The sequence below is a fragment of the Myotis nattereri genome (assembly GCF_964212035.1).
Source record: "Myotis nattereri genome assembly, chromosome: 8".
Classification (NCBI taxonomy): Eukaryota; Metazoa; Chordata; class Mammalia; order Chiroptera; family Vespertilionidae; genus Myotis; species Myotis nattereri.
The window spans coordinates 29,570,988-29,598,741 of NC_138083.1; the positions used below are offsets into that span (position 1 = coordinate 29,570,988).

A 27,754-nucleotide genomic window follows, 5' to 3' on the forward strand; every position below is an offset into this window, starting at 1 on the left:
CTCCGCCCGCAAGGAGAAACCCGCCGGCCCGACTGCAGAAAAGGTGCCATCGCCTGACAACCCCCCACCCGCTCAGCCCCATGCCCCGCGGCTGCTCGATTAGCCTCCCCGCGCGCCGACCCCGCTCCAGAGAGGGGCGCCGGGAGGGGGAGACTCCGGGCGCGCGCTCTGCATTCCAGGTGGGTCCCCGGGAGCAGGTGTGCCGGGGAGGGCCGGGCCGGGGGCCCCGTCCACGCCGGGGAGGGAGATGCAAGGCACAGAGGACCCGGCGCGGGGCGGGCGGGGCGAGAGGCCGGGGATGCCCGGCGGCGGGTGCCGGGGCGCGGGGGCCGCCTCTCCCCTGGGGGGCGCCGGAGGGCGGGGGTCAGGGGCGGGGAGGAGGTGGGCCCCGGCGGGCGCGGGGGCGGGCGACTTCCCGGCTCCCCGCCCCCGGCCCGCCCCTCCGCGGCGCCATTTTGCAGCGGCTGCTGCGGGGACCAGAGGCAGCAGCGGCGGGCACTGCGGCGGGAGGACGCGGCGACGGGAGCCCCGCGAGCTGCAGCCAGGTGAGCGCCGGCCGCCGCGCCCCCCTCCCAGCCCGCGGGCGGCGCCTGCCGGGCCCGGCCGGGCCGCGAGGTGCCCGCAGCGTCCACGAGGCCGGCCTGGCACGGCCCCCGCGCGCTGTCACCGGCCCCGCGGCGCGGCCTGCGCGCCCCCACCCCGGCCAGTCGCCGCGGGGCCCGCGGGTGTCCGGCGACCTCCGGCCCCCGCCGGGCCCGGCCGGACCCCCAGACGCTGACCGCGGGAGCCGCAGCGCACGGGGCCTCAGGCCGCGCCGCGGGGAGTCCGGTGGGGGTTCCCCCCGGCGCTGGGCTGGGGCCGCAGCCGCCTGCTCCCCGGCCCTCGGTCCTCGGCCCGCGCGTCCCGGGGTCGCTTTCCCCTCGCTCCGCCGCGGGAGGTGCCTGCGGGCCCCCGGCGCCCCTGCGGGAATCGGGGTCATCGAGAGGGGCGCCGAGCGGCGGGGCTGGGGTGCGTCCTGTTCCATGTTTGCTTTCTTGTCTCCTACAAAGGCTGCGCCAAGTAATTTTAGAAGCAGCTGCTGCGACCCCAGGCCCTTCCCGCTGGCCTGTCCCACCCTGGGGTCGCGGGTTCCCCGGGTTGCCACCATGCTGCAAAGAGAAACTGACATCAAAGTGTGACCACTTCAAGGGTGCAGCATTTCCTCCTCCCTTTGACTTTCTGTGTCCCCTCGGATGGGTAGCTGTCAGGAACTGGGCCTGCAGGCTGGGGGTTTGAAGCATGACTGATGGGAAATTCTTGATGATCAGGGGAAAGGGTAAATGAGGGCAACTGCAGGTGGAAGAAAGGCACTCAAGGGATTTCGCAGGCGTTAGCAGTAGCTGCTACTTTTACTCTGGGAGCCGGGAGGGGGAAGATGCTGTCCCTGCTGACATTGGAGTCATCCGTGTGCAGAGAAGGCCGGGAATGTGGGACGGGGAGTCCCGAGTCGGTCGGTTTTGAGCTGTCATTAGCTGGCCATGTGACCTCCCTCCGCCAGCTTCTTCCTCTTTAAAGCCACAGGCTAGAACCTGGGGCATCTGGAGCATTTAAATTATGTTTTTGCATTTGAATGCTGTTAGGCAGGGGGCCTCACCATTTCCCGTTGTTGTCTACGCCAGCCCTCCACCTTCTCACTTTGACTTTGTCCTCCTACAGCCCCTGAAGGTGTTTGACTCTGGTGGGATTTATAAAGGTCCTTTCAGCTCACAAATTCGGCGCTGGGTTATTGTAGCCTCTGTCAGGATCACTTGTGAACCTATCACTCCTGGCCTCTTTTCACTCATCCGAAATGTAATAGCTTTTGGGCACCGACCTTTTAAAAGGCCAGCGGTGGGCATGCACCGTGTAAGCCCCCATGGCACACCTGCTAGATAAAAGGATGTGTCCATCACCTGTTCGCCTGACGGCCTGAGCACGAGCTCTCTGCGTTTTAGCCTGTTTCCTTTGCTAAAATGGCTTCTTCCTTTGAATACCAGGGCATTTTTCTTTTGGCTTCTTTGCTTGGAATGGGGAGTGATTTTTTTTTTTAAACTAGCTATTTCAATAACTTTTCATATTGACAGTCTTTTTTATTTCAGATGGTTCAGTGGCAGTTTTGTTTTCTGACTGTGACCCAGGTAATTATGCTGAGGTTTAATGTCTGTTAAGGTGTTTCAAAGATGCTCATGAAAGTCCCTGGCTGGAATACGGGAGAGGGTTTTGACAGGGTTTTTGCTACCCTCCCTGTGCTGTCTGTGTAGCAAAGGCTAGTGGACTTAGCATTGTTATCAGGAGGGGGACCTGGCCCTGAGCAGGTCTGCCTAGGGCGGTAGCATGTGGTTTCTTGATTTTGTGCTGGAAAGATTTCACAACACAACTCCAGGTGATTTTTAGAGGACGTTTATTAAAGCTGGGGACAGTGACACAAGGAAGGGCCTAGGACAGAAGAAGCAACAGGAGAGAGACTAGGCGGGGAAATGAGCCTAAGCTGGCCTACTTTGGCTAAGAAGTCAGAAAAAAGGGGGCCTTGGGGATAGGGGGTTAGCTGCTGCTGCCTTATTGCTCCCTGGTTGCAAGCCTCAATGGGGTCCCTTAGAGTTTGGGAGATGCATGCCTGTAGGGGGAAGAGAAAGGCTCCTGCTGCATGCTCCTGGGAGGAAGTGCGAGCCTTAGGACCTTCCCTTGGGATCTTCCTTTTGAGATTTTTGTTTTAAATATATATATATTTTTATTGATTTCAGAGAAGGAAGAGGGAGAGAGATAGAAACATCAATGATGATAGAATCATTGATTGGCTACCTCCTGCATGCCCCACACTGGAGATTGAGCCAGCAATCTGGGCATGTGCCCAGACTGGGAATCGAACTATGACTTCCAGGTTCATAGGTAGATGCTCAACTAGTGCACCACACTGGCCGGGCCATTTTGAGGGTTTTTAAAGACTGGGCATTTAGGGGAGGATCTAAATAGAATATTCATCAGTTTTATGCTGATGTGGCAAAATGAGATTTATTCCCTTAACTTCACCTGTCCTTCGATTTCTGCTCATCTCTCTCCTGAATAGGGTGATTTAAAGCTATTTACTCTCTAGTTGTGGAGAGGTGTAAACCTTTTACTCTTAAGCGTCCTTGGTTATAGAAGAAAGGATTTTGCGATTTACTAGATGGCTGTAAACTGCTTGGCCATTTAACTATCAATCTCAGTTTCCCTGTTCCCACTGGTCCTGGCTTACTAGCCGGTCTCAGCATTGCAGAAATGAATTAGATGGCCCAGGAGTGAGCTCATGTGTAAGGAGTAAGCTCCATCAATCCATAACGCTAATTTGGAGCCAGGTGCTGTTGATCAAATCATTGTTGATAACATTCAATCTTTTGCTCTCAAGGAACCTAAGGTCTAGTAACTGGACTCTAGTTTGTTGGATTTTGGAAATCCTGAGTTGGCTTTTGTCAACTTCTTCAAGATCTCTAAAGACAAACCTGAGATCCATTTAGGGACTGATTTCTGGCACCACTGGTACCTTAAGGAATTTTCCCATTTTGCTTAAGGGAATTAAAAATCAGCAGTTATAATTTGGAGTTATGTAGTGCTTTTTAAAAACGTATTTTTTTAAAAAAATTCTCTTAGGCTTTAAAAATTTAAACATTTTACAGTTCTTCCATGACCTGTTTCCAGGCCTTGCTTATAAAGCTCCCAACACACTAATCTCAAAGCCGGATAACCTCATTAATTCATTTTCACACCCTGCTGTTCTTCCAGTTATTCTCTCTCCTCAGAGGGCCCCCGTGTCTGGGCTTTCTTTTATCCTTTTGCTAGGGAACATTGCTGCTCCAGGTTAAGCTGTACATTACTGCCACGGGTTTTCTACAAGCCTTTTGTGTGCGTATGGCACTTCATTTTCTCCCTGGCTTTGCTATTAGTAGCCTGTTATTTATCACAGGTTCTAGATCAGCCGTGGGCAAACTACAGCCCTCGGGCCGGATCCGGCCTGTTTGAAATGAATAAAACTAAAAAAAAAAAAAAAGACCATACCCTTTTATGTAATGATGTTTACTTTGAATTTATATTAGTTCACACAAACACTCCATCCATGCTTTTGTTCCGGCCCTCCGGTCTAGTTTAAGAACCCATTGTGGCCCTCGAGTCAAAAAGTTTGCCCACCCCTGTTCTAGATTGTTGGCTCTCCAATAATTGAGACCTCAATTATTGGTCTGCTTGCAGCTTATACTTTTCATAGGCCTTTCACACATTTAATGCATTTATTGAGAGACTGCTGTGTGACTGGCAATGTTTTGGGTACTCTGGATGCTGCATGGAGATTCCCTGCCCACATGGAGCCATGGAGCGCACACACTGGTGGGGAGGAAGACAGTGAGACTATGTGCTCTGAAATAGAATCTGTCAGGATTGGGGGTATTGAGTAGTATTGGGGTGGGAGCTGAACTTTTAGGAAGGGTAGACCGGGAAGGCCTGAGTCATCCTTGAGTGAAAATGTGGAGGAAGTGTGTCATCGTTGGAGGAAGAGCATATCCAGTGAGGAAGACAGCAACTACAAAGGCCCTGAGGCAGGAGGAAGACAGTATTTAGTTTTGAGGTCATAGAGACAATGGGCGTGGGATCATGTAAGGCCACATGGAACATGCAAAGGCCTGTGGATTTTACTTTGTTTGAAAGGGAAGCGGGGGCCGTCAGAGAGTTTTGAGTAGAGGATCGATGTGGACTGACTTAGCTTTTAACAGGACATGCTGATTGTTGCTGTGTAAGAACAGACTGAAGACAAGGAGGGCTGTTCTAGGAGGTGGGAATGGCACCAGGTGTCTGACCCATGGGGTCAGACCAAACCTGGGTTCAGCAACCTCGGTACTTGAATTCTGGCTAGGAAAGAATTCAGAGCCAAGACCCAAACTGTAAGAGAACATTTATTTGGTAAATCTGAGGTAGAAGAAGTAATTGCTAAAAGAAATGGGCTTAGGAACTGAGTGCTTGAGGTAAAGGAAGCGCCCTTAGAGCTTGGGAGTGAGGAAGCTAATGGTGGCTTGCCTGAGGTAGGGAGAGGGAGGAAAAAGGCCCGAGCATGCATCTGTGAGGGAGAGCCCTCTAGGGCAGTGGTTCTCAACCTTCCTAATGCCGTGACCCTTTAATACAGTTCCTCATGTGGTGGTGACCCCCCATTTCATTGTTACAAATTGAACATAATTAAAGCATAGTGATTAATCACAAAAACAATATGTAATTATATATGTGTTTTCCGATGGTCTTAGGCGACCCCTGTGAAAGGGTCGTTCGACTCCCCCCCCCCCCCAAGGGGTCGCGACCCACAGGTTGAGAACCGCTGCTCTAGGTCTTCCTACCTAAGGCTTATAGGGGTGGAGATTTTAGAGGCGGTGCCAGGGGACGATCTCAGTAGAACATTCAGCAGTTTTCCAGGTGTGTCCTCTCTGGGTTGTCATCTCCATGGATTGATTGGTTGGTGCCAGGGGAGTCATTATTCAGTGCATCTGGTCCTGATGTCAGCCCTAACTGCTTTTGTTGCTTATCTGGTCTTGGAGCTGAAGTGCAACAGATGCATAGATATTATCTCTAGGGAGGACAGGGTGGGGGTCGGGGCCTCCCGTACAGTTGTACAATTGATTTCTAGGCACCTGGAGCTTTCCACCCTGCCTTCCTTATCTGCTCATGTCTAATTGCCCGCAACACAGCTACTGCAGGGCTGAGGTTGGTGAGTCAGATCCGGAAGGTTGGGGATTGGGGATGGGAGGTAGTGAGAAGTAATCTGCTTCTGAAGTGGGTCTGAGGAGATTGCTGATGGACCAGATGTAGGGAGTGAGAAAGAGAGTTGAGGGCAATACCAGAGTTTCTTACCTGAGCACTCAGATGCTCATGGAGCAGATTTATTTATTTATTTATTTATTTATTTATTTATTTATTATTTATTTATTTCAGAGAGGGAGGGAGGGAGGAAAGGAGAAAGGGAAAGACACCAATTTGCTGTTCTACCCACTTAGGCATTCATTGGTTGATTCTTGTATGTGTCCTGACTGGGGATTGAACCCATAACTGTGATATATTGGGACAACGCTCTGACTAACTGAGCTTCCTGGCCAGGGCCGTGGAGCAGTTTTAGGGCATGTAAGTTGTCATGCCAATCTGTCATACCCAAATTCAAGTGGTAAAAGAGGGGCAGATGTGTTGGGGAGGTCCTTTTCCATGGAAATGTAAGTCTTCTTGGGAAGGTCTTACTGCATTTTGTCTTAATTTTTGCTCCTGACCTTAGGTAATTAATTCCTTGACTTTAGGTTTAAAGTGTGGCCTCTAAGTCCCTCTATAAAAATTTACTCCACGGAGAGTTCTTTCTACTCATTTACTCATTAACCATTTCTTGTACTATTTAGTGGTGTTACATATTATGTAGGCTTAGAATGAAAAGATGGCAGGAAAAGCAAAAATCTGGATTTATCAAGTCCCTAAATCCCAGGAAGTGTGGTAGACATGATTTGCAAATATACTTTATAAAGAAATATCTAAGTATTCAGGTGTAATGAATGCAGTAGTAAACTGTATAATTTCAGAGGATCCTAATTAGGACTTAAACCAAGTGTTCTCACTGCCATGAACATTTCAGAGGCTGTGTAGCTCACCGTCTCTTCCTATTTGCCATCATTTTGACTCAAAATTTTCCTTATTCATTGTTTCTTCTCTGCAGTCTCAATGAGTTCTTCAGTTTCCTCCTTCAGTGGGGAAGAACCTCCGATTCCCTGACTGCCCCAAACCATGGCTTTCTCTGATGGGTGATTAGGAAAACCTTCTTCATTCATGGTCTCTTTCCATAGTGTCTCCCAAAGCAGCTGATCCCGCAGGCTTTCATGTTTCAGTTGTCCTGGGGCATCTCAATAAGCGCTTAGTAGAAGCTCATCCAACTAGAAGGCCACCTCTTTCATATGTGTGTGAATCTCACAGAGTTGAATCTCCACATCTTCTAAGTTGAATATGAGAGCAGTTTAAAAGATGTACTTTTTCTCCCTAGGAGCCTCTTCAAGCAAGAGAGGGGACCTCAGAAAGACTAGACAACCCTATATGATAGGGCCAGTGCAGTAATGATGGTGCCAATGGGTATCAGCTATGTCCTGGGCACCTGAGGTCATCATTGTTTTTGTCCTAACAGTTGGCAGGCAAGGTGGTTCTGGTCTGCATTTTATCAGGGAAGGAACAGAGCTTGGTTAACTTCTCTAAGTTAACTCCTGGGTCTTGAATTCTGCTCTTAATGCTCTAGTAATCCATGGCGCCCTCAATGATAGAATGCTATTCCCAGGTCTTGTCTGGGTTTTTAAATTCCTATTGGCATACAAGAGGGCAGAGAAGCTAGCATTAATCAGGTGGGTGCCGGGTGCTTTGCTGGCACGTGCTGTGTCCCTGAAGTTGTTTAATCAGAGCAGTTCTGTGGAGTAGTTATTACATTTGACAGCTGAGGGTGCTGAAATTAGGTGGGAGAACAACCCCTTGCCCAAGGTTATAGTGCTGCAAGTGGCAGAATCAGAATTTGACTCCAGGCTGCTTGGATTGTCAAGCTCCAAATTAGACTTTAATCATACTGTCTGTGCCTTTATGTTCCAGGATGCTTTTCTTTTTTTTTTCATTTTTAAAAAATAATTCCTTGTTGTTGAAAGTATTACATATATTCCCCCCCGCTTCTCCCCCATCCCCAGGATGCTTTTCGAGAACTTGGGACTGAAGGTAGAGGTGGGCTGGGGAAGGTGGCATTCCAGATGGAAGGAGCAGCATGAGCAGAGGTGGAGAGGGCTTGGCTGTGTCAGGATGCTTGGAGGGAGGCCGAGGATATGGTGAGTGGGAAGGGTGTACAGAGCGTGTAGTTCCTTTGACACTATATTGTGGGGCTTGAATTTTGTCTGGAAGGCCCCGGAGAGCTTTCTCGAAGGGCGTGTGACCGATTAAGATGTGGGTTGTAGAAAACTCTGGAACAGCTTGGAGGGTACATTGGGAGGAGACTGAGGACCCCTCTTTCCTTCTCCTGTCTTCCTCTTATCCCATCTGTCGTTCATTCCTGGCTACGGTGTTTGCCTCTCTGCACCCTGGCTCGAGTCCTTTGTTCCTCCATTTAGTTCCCTGATTTGTTCCTGGAAGAACCTTCCACAGCCTTCCTCCCCAGCACATTCACTTCCTTCACATTGGTCTTGCTTTGAGGTGGCTTTTCCTTGATCAAGCAAACAACCACACCACACCGAGGCCTGCTTTAATTCAGCCTGCCTTAACTTTTTCATTCTGGGCTATCACTTCCCAGGGAGAGGACTTGGCATTACAACTCCTTGGCTGGTGGTCTCTCCATTTCTGATGGAAAGCACTGCTGGAACCTGCATTTCTCATACATTCCACAGTAGTTGGGGTTTTAGCCTCAAATGCGGTTTGTCTTTCTTGTCCTCTCTCTGCAATGCTGGCTCAAATCCTTTGCTCTCTCCAAAGGCAAATCACCTGGCAGGGGGTGCAACCTCTTCCTCATCTAACAAGATGGATCTCAAAGGAGAGCTTCTTATTCAGAAGGTTTGGGTGGGGCTTGGTAATTTGCATTTCTAACTGTTCCCAGGGGATGAGGATGCTGCTGGTGAGAAAACCCCCAGCATCTGTTTTTGTAAGTCAGGTTTCATTGGAACACAGCCACACCCATTCAAGAGACCATTTGCCCTGCCAGCCTAAAGTATTTGCTATTTGGCCTTTTATAGAAAAAGTTTGCTGCCAGGGCATGTGACTCAGTGGTTGAGAGTTGACCTATGAACCAGGAGGTCACAGTTTGATTCCCAGTCAGGGCACATGCCTGGATTGCAGGCTCGATGCCCAGTGTTGGGTGTGCAAGAGGCAGCCAATCAATGATTCTCTCTTATCATTGATGTTTCTCTCTCTCTCCCTCCCTCTCTGAAATCAGTACAAATATATTTTTTAAAATTTGCATGTTTTGGTTATAAGGTGCAAATATTCTATGCTTTGAATTCAAATCTGTCAGTCTTTCCCCCCCCCATGATTATAATATTCACCTATATTTCGTTTACTTTTTTTTTAAATCCTCACCTGAGGACATGTGGGGGGGGGGGAGGGGGAAGAGAGAGAGAGAGAGAGAGAGAGAGAGAGAGAGAGAGAGAGAGAGAGAGAGAGAAACAGAGAAACATTCCCAACTGAGGATCAAACCCTCAAGGCAGGCATGCGCTCTGACCAGGTATGGAGCCATGGCCTCCTGGTTCATAAGTTGACGCTCAACCACTGAGCCAGGCCAGTTGGGTAGTTTTTTTTTAAAAAAAATAGGCTACAATCAATCTGTTTGTATATGAAGTAAGGATTTTTTTCATCCTCTACATTTATTCCATCACCATTTATTCAGTGTCACACTTTTCTTACTTAAAATAGCACCTCTAGATCTGTCATGGGACTTACTGTTTTATTTCATTTATCTGCCTGTTCCTTTGCCATGACTTTGCAGTTTTTGTCATTATAATCACTTTATAGTAGGCTTTACTAACTGGCAGTGCCTATGCTCAATTCCCCTCTCCCCCCCCAGTAGTTTTCAGTTTAAGGTTTCAAAATAACTTAATGGGTAATTTCATTAAATGTTTAAGTTCTTTTGGGGAGACATCATCTTTATAATAAATTATTTGGTCACAAGCAAATCTTTTGATTTACTAGTATGCAGGTTTTTTTTTTTTTTTTTAATCCTCACCTGAGGATATGCTTTTACTGATTTTAGAGAGGAAGGGAGAGGGGGAAAGAGAGAGAAACATAGATGTGAGAGAGAAACATTGATAGTTGCCTCCCTGTATGTATCCTGATTTGGCCCCAACTGGGGATTGAACCTGCAACCTAGGTTATGTGCCCTGATCAGGAATCGAACCCGCAGCCCTTCAGTGCATGGGACAATGCTGTCACCAACAATGTTCCAGTCAACTGGGCCACACCAGCCCAGGGCTATGCAGGTCTTTTATGTCTCTCATTTTTCTAGATTTCTTTTCCTAATATATGGTTTACAGGTTACTTGTTTATTGCTCTTTATTTAAGAACGTTTGCTATTTAGAGTGGGATGGTTTCCCTTTGGTCCTCCCTTCCTGCCACATACACTATTTTCTAACTGGATTATTCAGAGTAGTTGTGCTAGCAAAATCTGTGTCCTCATAAAAAAAAAATTTATTTCTTGCTCACATTTTTCTAGGTGGTTCCTCCCCACTAAGTGATGAGTTGGGAAACTAAGCTCCTTCCATCTTACAGCACAACTGACTGTGGAATTTTGTGCATGGAAGATGTTTTTATGGGCCAAGCTTAGAAGTAGTGGTATTTGCCCCAGTCTGTTGGCCCCATCCAAGGGAAATGGAGTAATTTTGTGTGCCCATGAGGAAAATGAAATAGCACTGTCTCCTATGCCACCTAACTAAGCTCTGTTTCTGTTTTTCAGTTGATTCTCTTGAGTTTCTTAGTAATCATAATAGCTGCAAATAATCACTTTTTTTTTCATATACAGTTCTTATAATTTCAGAGTACTTACAGAAAAGGTTTAAATGTGACAGTCAATTTTTTTGGAATACCATATTGTATATAATCTTTAATGATATTGAAGAATATCCTATTTTTAATATCCTTTTCACTAAATTACAGTATTATACATGGTGTTTTTGAATGAACAAACCTTGTCACCTTGATATTGACCCTGACATTTTGTATACCACAGAAATTTTTGATAGTGTCTGTCCCTGTTATTGTGGTAATTTTCCAAGTAAGTCCAGTTTTCCTACTGATTTTAGGGTGACCTCAAATTTCTTGCCAGGAAGAATTATATGAGTTATATCTTTCCTTTGGGTTCATCCCAAGGGCTTCTATTTTCTAGCCACGCTGTCATCTTTTGTGACTGGGATTCTGACCCACAGTCTTTTGAAAGTGTTCTTTCCCTCACAAGTTTTGTGGGTTATTTTTTCTCTTCCTTTATTTTATTTTTTTTATCCCTGTGAAGATAAACTGAACATGCTAGCAATACCGATTTTGCCCTTTCTGTTCAAGTTCTCCTTTTTACACCTGCTTCCTGACACCCAGTGTGAGCTCGGGCCCTGCATGTCCCCATTTTGAATGGTTGCTGCAAAGTGCGGTGTTTGCCCCCTCATCTCCTGAGTTCCCAGTTGGATCTGCTCTAGATGATACCAGCAGGGGCCCTGAGTGTGGGGGAGCAGGAAGTCACATGGGGTAGGGAATTTTGTTACTTCAATTAACAACAACAACCACAACCACAACCACAACAACCACAACAAGCACCACAACCACAAACCCCACAAAAAAACCACAGACATGGGGTTCAATTTACTTTTTCTGGTGTTTAGTTCAATGCCTAGGGCAGGGGTGGGCAACCCCTGGCACGCACTCCAAGCATGGCACGCCAGTAACTTTTGCTGGCACGCGAAACCCTCTCTTATAATCTTCCATTTACATTTTTTTTCTTAATATCGACTTTTTTATTTTTCAGATAAATTCAGTGTAGGTGCATCTTAGATAAATAAATAATTTTACATAACAAGTTATCTTAAAGACCATAGACATGGATTGACGAGAGAGGGGGAGAGCAATTTCTATGCCTCTGCCTTAACTCTCCCTGCCTTCCGAGATCCACCAGTGTTTTGGTTTCATCCACATACGCTTGTGAATCTTTGTTCTCAGTGATGAATTTTGTTAAGTCTCGTAATGGAGTAGCCTGACGGATGAAAGTAGTAGCTCTTTTTTTTTTTTTTTTTTAAATATATTTTATTGATTTTTTACAGAGAGGAAGGGAGAGAGATAGAGAGTTAGAAACATCGATGAGAGAGAAACATCGATCAGCTGCCTCCTGCACATCTCCTACTGGGGATATGCCCGCAACCCAGGTACATGCCCTTGACCGGAATCGAACCTGGGACCTTTCAGTCTGCAGGCCGACGCTCTATCCACTGAGCCAAACCGGTTTCGGCTTTTTTTTTTTTTTTTTTAAATATGAAAGTAGTAGCTCTTGCATATCTCTGAAGGTCACGAAATATAAACCTGATGTAAAATCTCTGTCATCAGTGATGCAGCAGCAAAAGTCCCACTGATAATATCAAACGGAGTCATAAAGTTTTCTGTCGGACTATCAGTGTACATGTATACGTTAAAAAATAAATGTATTTTTCATCATCATATACTGTGTTTTTGTCGCTCGAATGAATTTTCTTATTTCTTCGAGATTCTTCACATACGTACACCTTAAGAGATATCAAGTAGGCGTAACATGTTCTCAAAAAATTAGGGTTGGCATGCAGAAGAATTTTGAGTCAGAGATTTTGCTGGTTTTGGCACGCACTCACAAAAAGGTTGCCCACCCCTGGCCTAGGGTAATGCTTCAAAGTAGCTTCAACTCTTTTTTAATTTCTGTTTTCAACTCTGAGCTCTTGTGCTTACTGTTTTATTTCCTGATAGGTGCTGGCAAAGTCCTAAATTGTACTTCCCAGGCTTGTTTGTTTTTTTAATATATTTTTATTGATTTCAGAGGGGAAGGGAGAGGTAGAGAGAAACATCAATAATGAGAATCATTGATCTGCTTCCCCCTGCACGCCCCCTACTGGGGACTGAGCCCACAACCTGAGCATGTGCCCTGACTGAGAATCGAACCAAGACTTGGTCCTAGTTCGGCGCTCAATCACTGACCCACACTGGCAGATGGGCTCGTGATACAGAATAACATTGAAAAGAACAAAGCTTTATTGATATGCTGTAGTTGTTTGCAGTATATTCTGTAGTTGTTTGCAGTATATTCGCTGAGTTCTGTAATCATCAGACTATCTAATTTCAGAACGTTTTTATTGCCCCCAAAAGAAACCCCGTACCTAATAGCAGTCATTTCTCATTTTTCCCTCCCCTCTGTCTCTGGCAATCACAACTCTATGCTATTTCTATGGATTTGCATTATCTGGACATTTTATATAAATAGAATCAGTATCTGTGATCTTTTTTTGACTGGCTTTTTACTTAGCATCATGTGCTTATTATGATTTATCCATGTTGTAATATGTAACAGTACTACATTGTGAACTTGAAGATTTTTCACATCATGATCCCAGTAAATGGGAACTTTAAGTGGGATGGCCTGGAAGTTGGGCGCTATTACGCTAAACCAGCAGTTCTCAACCTGTGGGTCGCGACCCCTTTGGCGGTCGAACGACCCTTTCACAGGGGTCGCGTAAGACCATCCTGCATATCAGATATTTACATTACGATTCATAACAGTAGCAACGAAAATAATTTTATGGTTGGGTCACAGCATGAGGAACTGTACTTAAAGGGCCAGAAGATTGAGAACCACTGCAACAGTCAGAAAGGGAGGCGAGGTGTCATTTACAAGCTTTCCACTCAAGTGGATACTTTTGGTGTTTAGAGCTTTTCCTTTTGGGCATATATGATGTCCTTTCTGTGTTGGTAGAGCTCTTGTGCCTTAATTTCTTATTTATGTGTTCCAGTAGAACTAAAAAATAAAATTTGCATCAAACTCAGAGAATAGCCTTTAGTGACTCTTTCTAATTATGTCTTTTAGGCTTTTTTCAAAAAAGAAAAAAGAGAAGGGCTCTCCTTTGTGTTCCAGGTTTCTGAAATACTTGTCCTAACTAGACGTTAGGGCTTAATAGTCTGAGGTTGTGGATGGGAAACCTAATTCGTGTAGCACACCACAGGGAGTCGGCACTAATACCCTCCTTGCATTTCCTGGCAGTATTGTTCTCTCCACAGTTCCTAATAAGAAGTGAGATGGGTCCTGGCCGGTGTGTTGGTTAGAACGTCATCCTGTGCACCAAAGGGTTGAGGGTCCGATTCCTAGTTAGGGCACATAATCTGGTTGCGTGTTCTATCCCTGGTGGGGGTGGGTGCAGGGGGTCAGCCGGTGGGTTGCTGGTTTTCTCTCACATCTATGTTTCTCTGTCTCTCCCTTTGCCTACCTCTCTATCTAATTTAAATAAAGAAACCCGTGTCCTCCGGTGAGGATAAAGAAAGAAATGAGATGGGTCTGGATTCTGGTTCTCCAGCTACCTCCAACTGAGTGTAGCCTCTGCTCCCTGTCTCTACCCCCCACTGCCCTCGGAGGGTGGAACTTCCGGATTTCTAAACCCTTCGCGTTTTTTCTCCCACCCACCTTTCTTGAACCCTGTTCTCAGGCAGGGTGCTGGGTCAGACACTGGGGCACAGTCTGGGAGAAGTTGCCTCCCTGGAGCTTTGGCGTGTCCATCTCCAGGTCTTCCCTGGTTCTGAGTTCAAAGTTCTGACATCCAGTCACTTTAACCTGGTTGTCATCTGATCGTGAGCACTCCTAGACATTTTGGAAAGGTTTTAGGAAGTTTTGGGTTGAGCATACATAAAATAAGCTTCTCATCTTAGTTGCACTCAACAGTGTTTGTTCACATGCCAAGAAACAGTTTATTAAGGGGAACATGGAACCGTTATGTTAGCAGGGTTTAACTTGACTACCACGGATAATTGTCATTGGTTTGCATGTTTTGGCCATTTCGCCAGGAATATAAATCAGGTATTACTCCTAGATCTTCAGGTAATTAGGAAGATTGGTGCAGCCCCCACTTTTCTTGAATTAAATGCTTCCTCTAGCCCTGGCCGGTTTGGCTCAGTGGATGGAGCGTCGGCCTGGGGACTGAAGGGTCCCAGGTTCGATTCCGGTCAAGGGCATGTACCTTGGTTGCGGGCACATCCCCAGTGGGGAGTGTGCAGGAGGCAGCTGATTGATGTTTCTCCCTCATCGATATTTCTAACTCTCTATCTCTCTCCCTTCCTCTCTGTAAAAAATCAGTAAAATATATTTAAAAAAAAACAACAAGAAAAAAACAACATTTCCCGCTTAAAAAAAGAAAAATGTTTCCTCTACGTGCCCCAAATGGGGATCGAACCTGCAACCCAGGTATGTACCCTGATTGGGATTTGAGCACAAAATACTTTTGGTGTATGGGATGATGCTCCACTAGCTGAACACCTGGCTGGGGCATTGTTACTCTTAATATTAGGTGTCTTGCTTGCCTGGCTTGCCAGATATAATTGGAGATGTTCTTTTTCCCCCCCACTTAGTAACAAATTATGACCTTCTCCATGTCACTAGATAATATACTATAGAATGGCTTTATAGAATTTTATCATCAAGTATTTTACTGTTACATTTTAGCCATGTCTCACTTGTTTTACAAGTAAAGTGAAGATAACTAGGCTCATCTATTTTCTTAGAGCAATGATTTTATTGAATATGCATTTTTAAAAGGATGGCCGCTCATCATTTTTAAATTATTTTGACCAAAAACATCTAGCTGAAAATGATGGCGAATATTTCTCTGATCTTGGAACAGGGCGGGACTTTCACAGCATAAAAGTGATAGGAGAAATTGTGAAAAGATAATTAGATTTAACATCAGAGAGATTTTAAAAGTGTCTTTTATTTCAAGTGGTATAAACAGAATGGCAAAACAGTCATTTGCTTTTTCTGGGGAAAATGTTTGCAACATGACAAGGGTTAATGTCCTTGATTTACAAGGAGCTCTAACAAATGAATAAGAAAAGGCCAAACCTGCTGGAAAATGGATAAAAGGCACACATGGTTCATAAGAGAACTTATACACAGGGATCAAAGAGATCAGGACTGAAACCAGATACCATTCTTTTTATGCCACATTTGTAAAAGTTAAATAATCTAGGAAAGGCAAGTGAGGTTAACATAGTTTTCTTCTCTTGGGCTTTCTTTGTTAATTTGTCTGTTTTACAATTAGGAATAGGGAAGGTTTCCTGTTTTCTGTTTTTTACTGAAAAGGTTAGGGAATAACGACAGTGAATTTGAGCCTGGCACCTTTTTTGAGCATGGTTCTTTGCTTTTATAATTTTCTCTATTTGTATGTTACTTGTTTAGGTTTTCAAAAAAGTTTTCATTTAAAAAATTGCCCATTTCACCAACATTTTCAGGTACATTCATGTGCTCCTTTTGCAACTCCTTTAAAAAGTACAAATAAAATAAGAAAAAAAAGACCCCCCCCAAAATTAAAAGTACAAGCTAAATGTAAAAGCATGCTGAGTACATAGCATTTTTATTGGCCCTTGTTTTCAGATGTTCTTTGTGATATTCAGGTATCATTTTAATTTTTATTGAAAAGGTTTTTGTTTTTAAAATCGGCGTTGGGGTTTTGTTAGCTTTTTTTGGAATCTACTGAATTGGTATAATGAGTTAGCTGCTCAGAGTTCCTAGGCTGTGAGTGGTATTGGCTCTGGGGTTAAATTCTTCCTGCTTCAGAAGTGTTAATGTTACCCTTTTTAAGGAAATGATAAAAGACAAAGACTAGAATTCTATATTTTTCTAAAAATTTTTTAATTCTAAAATTCACCTGAATTTTTTAGTGACTATTTTTCTCTCTATGAAATAAAAATTTGGGAATCACCACATACAGCATTTTGAAAATCCCAATGAACAAACAGCAGAAGAACTGTGAACAGTTTTTGTAAGTTCCCAGTGGCCTTTCTGGGGGAAAGTCAGGCGTCTTTGTGCTCCAAGTGAGGTTCCTCTGACCTGCTCATGGGGCCTGGCCTTTGACCTCAGCCCCGAGGCCCTGTGCGCGAGGGCAGGTGTTCATGCTCCCGAGTGTGGTGGGGTGTATGAAGGGCGGGGTGTTCCAGTGGTGCTGTGACGCAGGTTCACGGATGCTCACTGATGACGCAGGCTTGTTTTTGTTGCGTGACCCTTCCTGCTTAGGTCTTTCCTCAAAAATAAATTTGCGTTCCAATATTAGAACTTCTGACTTAATTCTGTGTTTTGGTCTATGATAGTTTGGTCGGTGGAGTTTGAAAGCCAGTTCTTCCAAATACTCATCTTACCAATCAGCTTTAAGAAATATTTTCCAAAAATACATCTTCATGGTCTGTGAGTTTTACTTATCTTTTCAGAATTTTCCCATGATTTGTAGCTAAAATGACATTTGGTAGATTTGCCTTCACGGAAACTAAAAAAAAAAATTAACATGGTTTTTTCAGCTCTTTAAAGAATTTACAAAGGAAGCATACGCATGTTGGAAAAGAATTCTAACTGGTCAGAATTGTATAAAGCAAATTTCATTATACCCCCTAGACTTCAAGGTGGTTTGATGTTTATCCTTTCTAACCCTTTTCTCTGTCCACAAATATGTACTATATAATTATACTTTTAATAAAAGTGGGATTATACTACACGTGTGCAACTTGTATTTTTGAAAGAACAATATATATGATTAGAGTTTATGTAATGAAAAAGTAAGTTGTTCTTCCAAAGCTTTTCATTACTTTTTTTCATGTTCTTTCCATTATTCCCAATCCTCACTAATGGATGTTGCTTTTGTGCCTCCCTCTGACTCTGTAATTTTTATTTTTATTTAAAAAAAATATATATTTTATTGATTTTTTTACAGAGAGGAAGGGAGAGGGATAGAGACTTAGAAACATCCATGAGAGAGAAACATTGATGAGCTGCCTCCTGCACATCTCCTACTGGGTGTGTGCCCACAACCAAGGTACATGCCCTTGACCGGAATCGAACCTGGGACTCTTCAGTCCACAGGCCGACGCTCTAGCCACTGAGCCAAACTGGTCAGGGCTCTGTAATTTTTAATAGACATAGCTTAAAATAGATTGTTGGTTACCAGTAATTTATTTTGGGAAATAAGTTTATTTATTTATTTTGCCTCACATGCAAAAATATGTTTTAGAGAAAAACAGAATTTCTCCATTCATATTCTAATCACTCAAACTTACTAGTAATATTTTTTGTCCCAAACAGCGAAAGGTTAATGTTTAGTGTCTGAAGTTAATTAAAAAATTAACAGGATCACTGGAGGTTCATTAAAGGCTGGGCTGCTACAAGTGTGATGCCTTTTACGTGCATATTTACTTTGGGGTCATTGATGAATGGTGATGCTCACTCTCCCAAAACAAACAGTGGAGGTGAAAGATTCACAGCTTAAGTGTTTTCTAATGAGAAATGTGTTGGTATCTGGCTAAACTATCACTACCTCATGCGGCTTTATTTTAATTGATTTTTGGGGAAAGGGAGGGAGGGAGTGAGGGAGGGAGAGAGAGAGAGAGAGGGAGAGAGAGAGAGAGAGAGAGAGAGAGAGAGAGAGAGAGAGAGAGAGAGAGAGAGAGAAACATTGATCTTTTGCCTCCTGCACTCACCCGACCAGGTAATCAAACCTTTTGTGTATGGGGATGCGCCAACCAACTGAGTCACCTGGCCATGGCTCTGGGTTTTCGTAAAATTGTGAAATATATGCATAGGTGCAAGTGTGTATAAATACGTTCATTTAATAAACAATAAAATGAGCCTGTGTACCTAGTAATAGCCCAGCTTAAGTAGAATGTGACCTGCTTTGATGGAAGCACCCTCCAATGTATTATTTAAAAGAAGGTGGTTTTTGAATAATTAAATCTTTGATTTCTCCACAAATGCAGTATCTCCAGTTCATTCTAGGGGAGGCATGGGGGCATTGTAGAGGTAAAATGAGAGGCAAGGGGTCTCACGCTGCGATGCCGTATCTCTTGTAAGTTCTGAGGCCTTGACGAGGAGCCCTTACCCCGCTTGAGTTTCTTACCTATAAAGTGTGGGCCCAGTGGTTCCCAGGTTGTGGAAGAAAGTTCTTAAAAGGTTTGTTTTGTTTTTTTTTAAATCAAAACCCTGTCCTAGAGAATATGGAATTAAAAAATTATCAAAGAAAATGCCCTGGCTGGTGTGGCTCAGTTGGTAGGAGCGCTGTCTCATCCTGTACACCGAAAGGTTGAGGGTTCAATTCCCTGGCTGGACACATACCTAGGTTGCCAGTTTTGTCTCCGGCCCCAGCCTGGGCATGTACAGGAGGCAACCGATCAGTATTTCTCTCTGATGTTGATGTTTCTCTCTCTTCCTTCCCAGTGCTCTAAAAATCAATGAAAATGTTCTCAGGTGAGGCTGAGAGGAAAAAATTGTCAAGGAAGAAAGCCCAAGTGAGCACAAAATTGCTTTTTCCAGATGTTTTAGAATACCATCTTCCCAAATATTTGTGCAGATGGAGAGTTGATTTTTAAGGGACCGAAGGTGCAGTCTGATCCTGCCCAGGGCTGGGCTGGGCCTTGGAAATACTCCTTAGAAGCGAAGAAGTGACAGCAGGTTCCAGGAGTGAGAAGTGGATGCCATCCATGCGGTGTGCCTCCCGCTGGGTTTGCTGTTACTCTTTATTTATCACCTGTTTCTTTTCTGGCCAGGTCTTAACTCTGCTCATCGGGACTCCCTGTCTGGTTCCGAGCTTGGACCTCGACCGCACAAGGAAATGGAGCTCAGCGGCGTGTAATGGAAAGCACATGGACAGCGCCACGCCCTGGCATTTAGGTGCGTCTGAGATCCGATCCTTGTCGTGCTGTGTTCCATGAGGGAGGTGCGCGGACAGCTCGTAGCCTTGCAGTGTTAGAGCGCCTCTGTGCTGGACCCCACCCTTTGCATGTCAGCAACAGGCTGAGTGTAGTTCTGGGAATAATTGTTAGGTCAGTGCTCATGATAAGGTAATGGCCTTCTTTAGGCCACATTCCACGTAGATTAAACTCGAAAATAAGTAGGCACAGCCTTGCCACTTACATTAATAACAAGGTAGGAGGTCAGTCTTTTTGTTTTACATGTTTTTGAGTTTGTTTGTTTTTATCAGCAAACACTTGAGTACCTACTGTTGTTGGTGCTCTTGGTCAGGGTCATATGCATGAACCCTGGGTGTAAAGACATTTAAGACCTGTTCCCTTACTCTCTCTCTCAAGCATTCTGCAGTTTAAGCAGTGAGGCTAAGTATGTATGCGTTACCAAGGAGCATTCCTTGTTTCCCCTTGTTTCCGCCTACCCTCTCCTGCTACCAAAGATTGATGGGCATTTTGGTTATTTTAATTTTTTTTTCTATCTTAAACAATACAACAGTGAAATTTCTTGTGCATATTTTGTTCATAATAAATTCCTGGCAGTAAAATTGTTGGGCATAGCGCAGAAGGTCCTTCAGTTTTTAATTTTTGTTGTTAATCCTTACTCCAGGGTATTTTTTCCATCTTTTTTTTAAAGAGTGGCAATAGAAAGAAAGAGAGAGAGAGAGAGAAACATTGATTGGTTGCCTTCTGCATACCCTCCAACTGGGGCTGGGTTTGAACCTGGGAGTCGAACCCAGGACTCTTCAGTCCATGGGGTGACATTCTAACCACTGAGCCGCACCGGCCAGGGCTTCAGTTTTTAAATTTTGTTAGATGTTGGTACTCTTCTGCTGAGAAGTTGCAAGAACTTGCACTCTTACTGATAAACATTTTTTTCACTTGGTATTGTCAAAACTAAATTTATTCAGTGTAGTGGGTGTAAAATATTGTTAATGGTATTATTATTTATTTTAATTTACATACAATAAAATTCACTGTTTAGGTGTACAACTATAAGAGCTTTCACAAATGCTTAGAGGGGATCATTCTTTTTTAAAAATGTTTACTTTCATTTTCTAATGAAATTGTCTTTGTTATTTAAAAAAAATAAGTAGAACCTAGGAACTTCCAAAAATTAAGAAGAAAATATCCTCGATGTCAACACCTAATGACACCATTGTGATTATTTTTGCATATTTGTTGTAGTTTGTGAATGCCCCCCCCACGTCCCGCGTGGTTCAGGGTTCGGGCTCTGGAAGAGGGGCCGCACGCAAATGAAAGAGAAGACAAGAAATAATAATTTGGAAATTGGGGGGTCAGGCGGGAGCCCATCCCAGGAGGAGGGACTCCGCTTGGGCTCAGCCTTGCTGTCCTCTTACTCAGTTTGGGATACACCTCTAGCCCTTAGGCAGGCAAGTTCCAGTAACAGACAGACTATCTTATCCCTAAGGATTTATGAGACTATCTGGTGGGGAAGCTGCTTCGGCTACCACTGTCTGCACTGAACAGTGGGTGCCTAGCCCTGACCTAAGCCAGAGCTCAAGGGTCACCAGCCTTCCGGGCTCCTTGTCCACACCTCTCTGCTAGAGAAGACAATAGGCGCTTCCCGCATCATTTTTTTGTTTTGTAGCCTTTTTCCCCCCTAAGCCATCACCATCAGATTGTGTGTGTTACATTCTAAAAGTAATATTTATTAGTGACTAGGGAAGAGAGGGATACCCGCAAAATAAATGCTATCCCAGTTTCACTCACCACCCTTATATTTCAACGTACACATTTTTCTCTGCCGTATTGTTTGTTTCATAGCGCTACTTCCTCACATTCCCGGTGGTCTGTGGTGGTCTCTTGTCAAACGGACGTGCCAGGACAAGCTCAGGTTTAACGTATTCAGACTTTGACATTACTTGTCTTGTCAAGCCCACATCCTTACTTATTTCTGAAGGGGGCACTCTTGTTCTTTTCTTAGAGGTCCTTTTTGACACCAAGTTTTTTGTGTTTTTTAAAAAATATATATTTTATTGATTTTTTACAGAGAGGAAGAGAGAGGACTAGAGAGTTAGAAACATCGATGAGAGAGAAACATCGATCAGCTGCCTCCTGCACACTTCCTACTGGGAATGTGCCCGCAACCCAGGTACATGCCCTTGACCAGAATCGAACCTGAGACTCTTCAGTCCGCAGGCCGACGCTCTATCCACTGAGCCAAACCGGCCAGAGCCCAAGTTTTTGATTTGTTTTTGTGTCTTCTTTTTTTTTGACATCGCTCCCTCTGTTCATCCCCTTTTCTTTGTCACTTCCATCATCCCAGTTGCCAAGATTCTTGTACTTGGATTAACACACAAGCTTCTTTTTTTAAAAAAAAATATATTTTATTGATTTTTTACAGAGAAGAAGGGAGAGGGATAGAGAGCTAGAAACATCGATGAGAGAGATCGATCAGCTGCCTCCTGCATGCCCCCCCACTGGGGATGTGCCCACAACCAAGGTACATGCCCTTGACTGGAATCGAACCCGGGACCCCCCAGTCCACAGGCCGACGCTCTATCCACTGAGCCAAACCGGTTCGGCAACACACAAGCTTCTTGATCTTCCATTTTAAGATTATTCAGCGGTGGGCTCCTTCTGCTCTCTTCTTCTGCCCAGAAACCCAGGTTTCCTAAAGTTGTGTTTACATTGGACGTTTGAGAGTCTTTTTGACCCTGCAAGGGGTTTTCTTCCTCCACCTCCCACAGCTGCTGGGGGTTGGCTGTGTTCATGTCCTAAAGACATGCCCTACTCCTACCTGTCTCTGGACTCCATGGTTGCCTCCCACTTGGGACTCTCCACCCTTTGAGCCTGACTTGAGGTTTCACTTCCCCAAAGTCATTTCTGACCATTTCAAGCCCTGTTGAGTTCCTTTTACTCTGAGCTCTCACGCACAGCTTGGTAATGATGATGTTTCTGTAATTCATTAGTTGCCCCAGTCTGTCCAGTCAGATGGTAAATTGGCTTCACGTGTATGCCATTTCCACCTCATTGTTTCGACTATTGTGGCAGTGCAGGAAACTGGCTGAATGATTGGCTTATCCCATTTTCTTGGACACTATCAGTACAGGTTCCAGCAAATTAAGCTCTTATTAAACAGAAAAGAGAAGGCTTGGTAGGAGGTCACGGTCCGATTCCTAGTCAGGGCACATGCCTGGTTGCGGGCTTGATCCCCATTGTGGGACGTGCAGGAGGCAGTGGATCAGTGATTCTCTCATCAATGATGTTTCTATCTCTCTCTACCTCTCCCTTCCTCTCTGAAATCAATAAAAAAAAAAAGTATATAAAGGAGAATACCAGCTCTGCCCAGTGCCTGTCGCCTTTAGACCAGAGTGCCTGGTTCAGGCTCATTTTAGAAGTTGATCCACATATGAGCGGGACTTGGATATAAACTGGATCAAAAACTTTGAGGATTGAGGAGAAATTTCTATTTTAGCAGCAGATTTCTGAGAGGCTGTCTGGTAATTCCGGTGTTTTTGGTTTGTGGACTGTGTGCTATTGACGTCAATGTCCCTCTTATTACTAAGCATGTTATAAAAGTGCTGCGTTGTTTGCAGTTGGATCAGTAGCAACAAGAGAATTAAATATTTACAGGAAAACTTGAGTTTTCAAAACCCTATGTAAACACTGATGATTTCAGAGCTTATATAAGAAGCTAAGGAAGGAAGGGTTGTGTAATGGTTACTATGAAAGTGATTCTAAGCATATTAGAACAACTCCAGTTGGACAGTTTTTTTATTTTTTTTTAAGATACGTTTAAAAATCTGTGTTAGTGTTGTTGGATAAACTGTCTGAATTGTTTGCCGGCTTTCTGTTTGGTATGGGAAAATCTCATCAATAAACCTGTTCTAGCCCTTCTATGATAATTCTTTTTATGTGCAGGGATTACTTTGTTTTAGGTTTGCCTACAGAATCAGAGCCTGCCGGGTGGTCGTTCTAAAGGCCCTCTTGATCTGAGTCGTGCTCACCCTGGGATGGGCGCTGTGTTTATTTAGGTCTCTTGGTGCCAGTTTGAGCTTCCAGAGAAGAGCTCCAGCTCCGTTGTGACCTTTCAGTCTGTGCTTGTGAGCATGTGGAGCTTCACTTTGGCCCTCCTCAGACTGGCTCCCTCCCTCCTTCCCCCAGGGCTGCGATGTGAGAAATTAGGTTATGGCACCTGCTCCCCTCCGTCAGGGTGCCTGCTGCACCTTGTGTAGGATAGTAATGTAGCGTTTGTTCTGATGTTTGGATTAAAATATACGGCCATCCCTGTGTGGTATGTGTGTTTGTGAAGCCGGAGTGTCAGAACGCGTTCTTTGGATGGAGTCTGAGCATGATTACCATGGTTGTGTACACTGAGATAGCAGTTACTGTTCTCTTTTCCTGGTAGCCACTCTTTTTGGACCCGCGCTGTCCAATACAAGCATAGTGGGAGTCACTTACGTAATTTTCTTGTTCTTTTGGTTGCTGTTGGTCATCAGTAAAACCATCCACCACAGGCTCGATGGCAGACCCATGTGACAGGACTGGGCAGGAGGCAGTGGTTTGTTGAGGTTGGATGTGCAGTCTGCATGTGGTACGAGATGCAGCATCCGGTGATGCCGTTCACTAATGTTGCAATACTAGAGGCCCCGTACATGAATTCGTGTATGGGTGGGGGCCCTTGGCCTTGCTGGCGATTGGGGGGTGGGGCCGCGGGAGGCTGGCCGGCTGCCCTGATGGGGCTATGAGGCCGGCTGGCTGGGGGGAGGAGCTGCACAAGGTTGGCTGTGGGAGTGCACTGACCACTAGGGGGCAGCTCCTGCATTGAGCATCTGCCCCCTGGTGGTCAGTGCGCATCATAGTGACAGGTCAACCAGTCGTTTGGTGGTTCGGTTGCTTAGGCTTTTATATATATAGACTAGAAGCCCGATGCACAAAATTTGTGCAAGGGCCTTGGTCCCAGCCCCTGCTGGCCCGCCCACCCGCGGCTGGGGGCCTCTGCTGCCTCTGCCTTGGCCCCTACCTGCTGCGGCTTTGTCCAGGAGGAAGGACGTCCGGAAAGACGTCTGGTCTAATTAGCATATTATGCTTTTATTATTATAGACTAGAGGCCCAGTGCACAAAGTTTTTGCATGGGGCGGGGGGTCCCTCAGCCTGGCCTGTACCCTCTGGCAGTCAGACATCCCTCTTGCAATTCCGGACCACTGGCTCCTAACTGCTTGCCTGCCTGATCGCCCCTAACCACTCGCATGCCTGCCTCCCTCATCGCCCCTAACCGCCTCTGCCTCGGCCCCAACCTCTGTGGCTTTGTCCGGAAGGATGTCCGGAAGGTCATTCGGCTGTCCGGTGTAATTAGCATATTACGCTTTTATTATTATAGATGGTTCATAGAAGGATAGTGTGCAGAAGTATTTCTCCTCTTATGTCTGGGCTACTGTGCTTTTTCCAAAATCACCAGCCTTTCCACATAGCATAGAAATTGCTCTCGGTGTCAGATGCTGCAGCAGAGGATGCAGTATCATCTGCAGGAGAATTGCTTCTTTCTGGAACAACGCTTGGATAGAAGATTCCAACAGGAGGAATTCTTTGCATAGATCTTGAATGCGTGAATGAAACATTTGTCTATAGCTTGTCTACCTTTGCTTCCAGTAGCTGGAATTTGGCATCAATAAGTTTGGCCAAGTTATCCGTCATAACTTGTAAAGAGAAGATCTTCCCTGCCAGTTGCTTCTGGAATATCTTTGAATCAGAGTCAAGATCGCTTGCGCCATCATTACGTTTCCCACTTCCATTTTGTTCTTGCCTCTCATTGAACAAATTCTTCTGTAGCAGTTTCCTCCATTGCCACTAATTGTCCTGGGACACCTAGGTATGATGCCTGGTCCTTTGGTCCCTGTGCCTGCTCTAGCCATAGGGCAGGAGGCTTGGTGTGTGCTGGGGCAGGTGGTGGTTCCTCATGCCGCGGGTCTGCTGGATGGGAGTTTATCTGGAGGGCTGCTTGTTTGGGCTGCATTGGTTCAGACCTCCTGCGCTGCGATTGTTTATTCCACATATGTAATATCCTAGTAGCTATATTAAATAAGGTAGAAAGATGCAGCTAAAGTGAGTTTTTAGTAATACATTTTATAACCTAATATATAAAAAATTATCACTTAAAGTAATCAGTGTTAATGTAACATCCACCCCCCCCCCCCCCCCCATAGTAACTCTGAAGTCTGGTGTGTATTTTATACTTAACAGCCCAGGTCAATTGGTCTGACCTCATCTCAGTTGCTCAACAGTCACTTGGGGCTGGTGGCATAGCTCAAGGCCCTCATTACTTTATCTACTGCTGAGTAATAGGTTTTCAGCTTGTAAGCTTTTGGGTTTTTGGGTATTTCATAATGTAAGCCACTTCTATTCATGGACTCATAGTCAAATGGTGCTTCTGTCAGCTTCCCCTTTCTCATTCTTTTCCTGTCAAATTGAGAGGTCTCCCATGGCCTGGAAACACTTCTGAACCAGTTCAATAAGTACATTGATTGATAGGCAGTATTTCTAGCTGTTAATTAATTTATTCCCTGGCTTGAGAAGAAAAAAATTCTTTTTAACATTCAAAATATACACTTGTATATATCATTATCTTTTAAAAAGTAATTTCTCTTTTACCCAAGATTCACAAATATATTTTGTAGCTTATAATTGTTGACATGTAAATATGTAGGGTCCAACAAATATTTCTCATTTCTTTTAAAATAAAGAATGGATGATCTAGGGAAATGTGAAGAAGTACAGCATTATTGTTAGATAAAAACAGCCTTTGAAGAATCGAGGAGAATGAAAGGCTATGAGGAAACAGGAAAATTGGGAATCCCTGAACACAGCTGGTTTGCAGAACATTGAGTGCCCACCGCCCTGACCACACCTTTGGTGAATTTTCCTTGTTCCTCAGGCGTGGGCAGCAGGTCCTCAGAAATAAGGAACTTAAGTCTCTAGTTACAGGGGCACGCTGACCACCCGCGGCTGCTGCTGAGGGACACGCTGACTGCATTGACATGGTGTGCTTCTTCAGCACTGGTGTTGGTGCCATGTCGTTTCCTAGTTTGCATATTTATTCAGTAATGCCCTCAGGCCACCAGTGACTTCAGGTGTAAGTCTTAAAGTGACGCATAATCTCCAAGGCCAAGTCGTTGGCTCTTCCAGCCTCCAAACCTCGCCAACCCTTCACGTGGTCTTTTCCAGGGAGTTTTACGTGCAGGGCACATCATCTCCCAGGTGACACTTGTGGGATCTTGAGCTTGGAGACTCTCCTGTCCGCACACATCCTGTCCTTCCTAGTTCTCATTTCTTCTCCTCCAGTGGTCCTTGTTCCGTGGGCACTGCTCTTCTCTGGTTCCTCTCGCCTCCCTCGCCCTTTTCCATAGCTGGGGTCTCCACAGGGATTCATGTGACTGTCGTCTTATTAGCATCTTGATTTCCTCACCCTGAACTGGCCCTGTAACTTGCCGACCTTCCTCAGTGGCACAGAACTACTATCTAATTTTTCTGTGTTTTTTGTTTATTTGTTGGTTTTTGTTTTTTCCTCCAGTTGCACTGTGCTGGAGAGAAACCTGACATCAAGGTCACTTTCTCTATTACGCATTTACACGTTTGGGGCTCAGCCAGACGCTTGACTTTCCCCTCCCTCTTTTTTTTTTTTTTTAATATATTTTATTGACTTTTTTACAGAGAGGAAGGGAGAGAGATAGAGAGTTAGAAACATCGATGAGAGGGAGAGACATCGATCAGCTGCCTCCTGCACACTCCCTACTGGTGATGTGCCCGCAACCAAGGTACATGCCCTTGACCGGAATCGAACCTGGGACCTTTCAGTCCGCAGGCCGACGCTCTATCCACTGAGCCAAACCGGTTTCGGCCCCTCCCTCTTTATGTCATTCTTTTTACTCATTCTTTCCTCAGTCTCATTTTTAGCCTCCTTCCTCTCCACCTGACTTCCACTTCTTGGTTCATTAAGAAAATAAGTCATTGGATAACTGCTCCCTCAACTTCCTGCCTCTTACCTCATCAAGTATTGAGAAATAGTAACTATCTGTACACATCTCTACCCACTTGAGTCCACAGAGGATATGAGGCAGTCACACACATGGTCATGTGGAACTGCTGTAATAGACTAAACGTTTTCCTGCCAGAGTTACAGGAGAACTGCTGATTGCTTCCTATGGCGTAGTTAGAACTTATCTCTGGTTTATGGAGATGACTTGGTGTGTTAGAATTGGTACAACCTTTGGAGAAGGGCAGGTTAAACCACCTCCCAAGAAGACAT

At 45.0% G+C, this 27,754-nt stretch overlaps 1 protein-coding gene across 2 annotated transcripts in view; it reads left to right on the forward strand.

Annotated features, from left to right (window-relative positions):
* The first annotated feature begins 444 nt into the window (after window positions 1-444).
* Window positions 445-27,754, forward strand: part of SLC23A2 (solute carrier family 23 member 2) — a 125,407-nt gene continuing 98,097 nt past the window's right edge. For both annotated transcript variants that reach the window (XR_013996299.1, XM_081096804.1), the window contains exons 1-2: window positions 445-545; window positions 19,291-19,414. The gene's annotated coding sequence lies outside the window, so the exon portion shown is untranslated. The remainder of the gene's footprint in view (window positions 546-19,290; window positions 19,415-27,754) is intronic.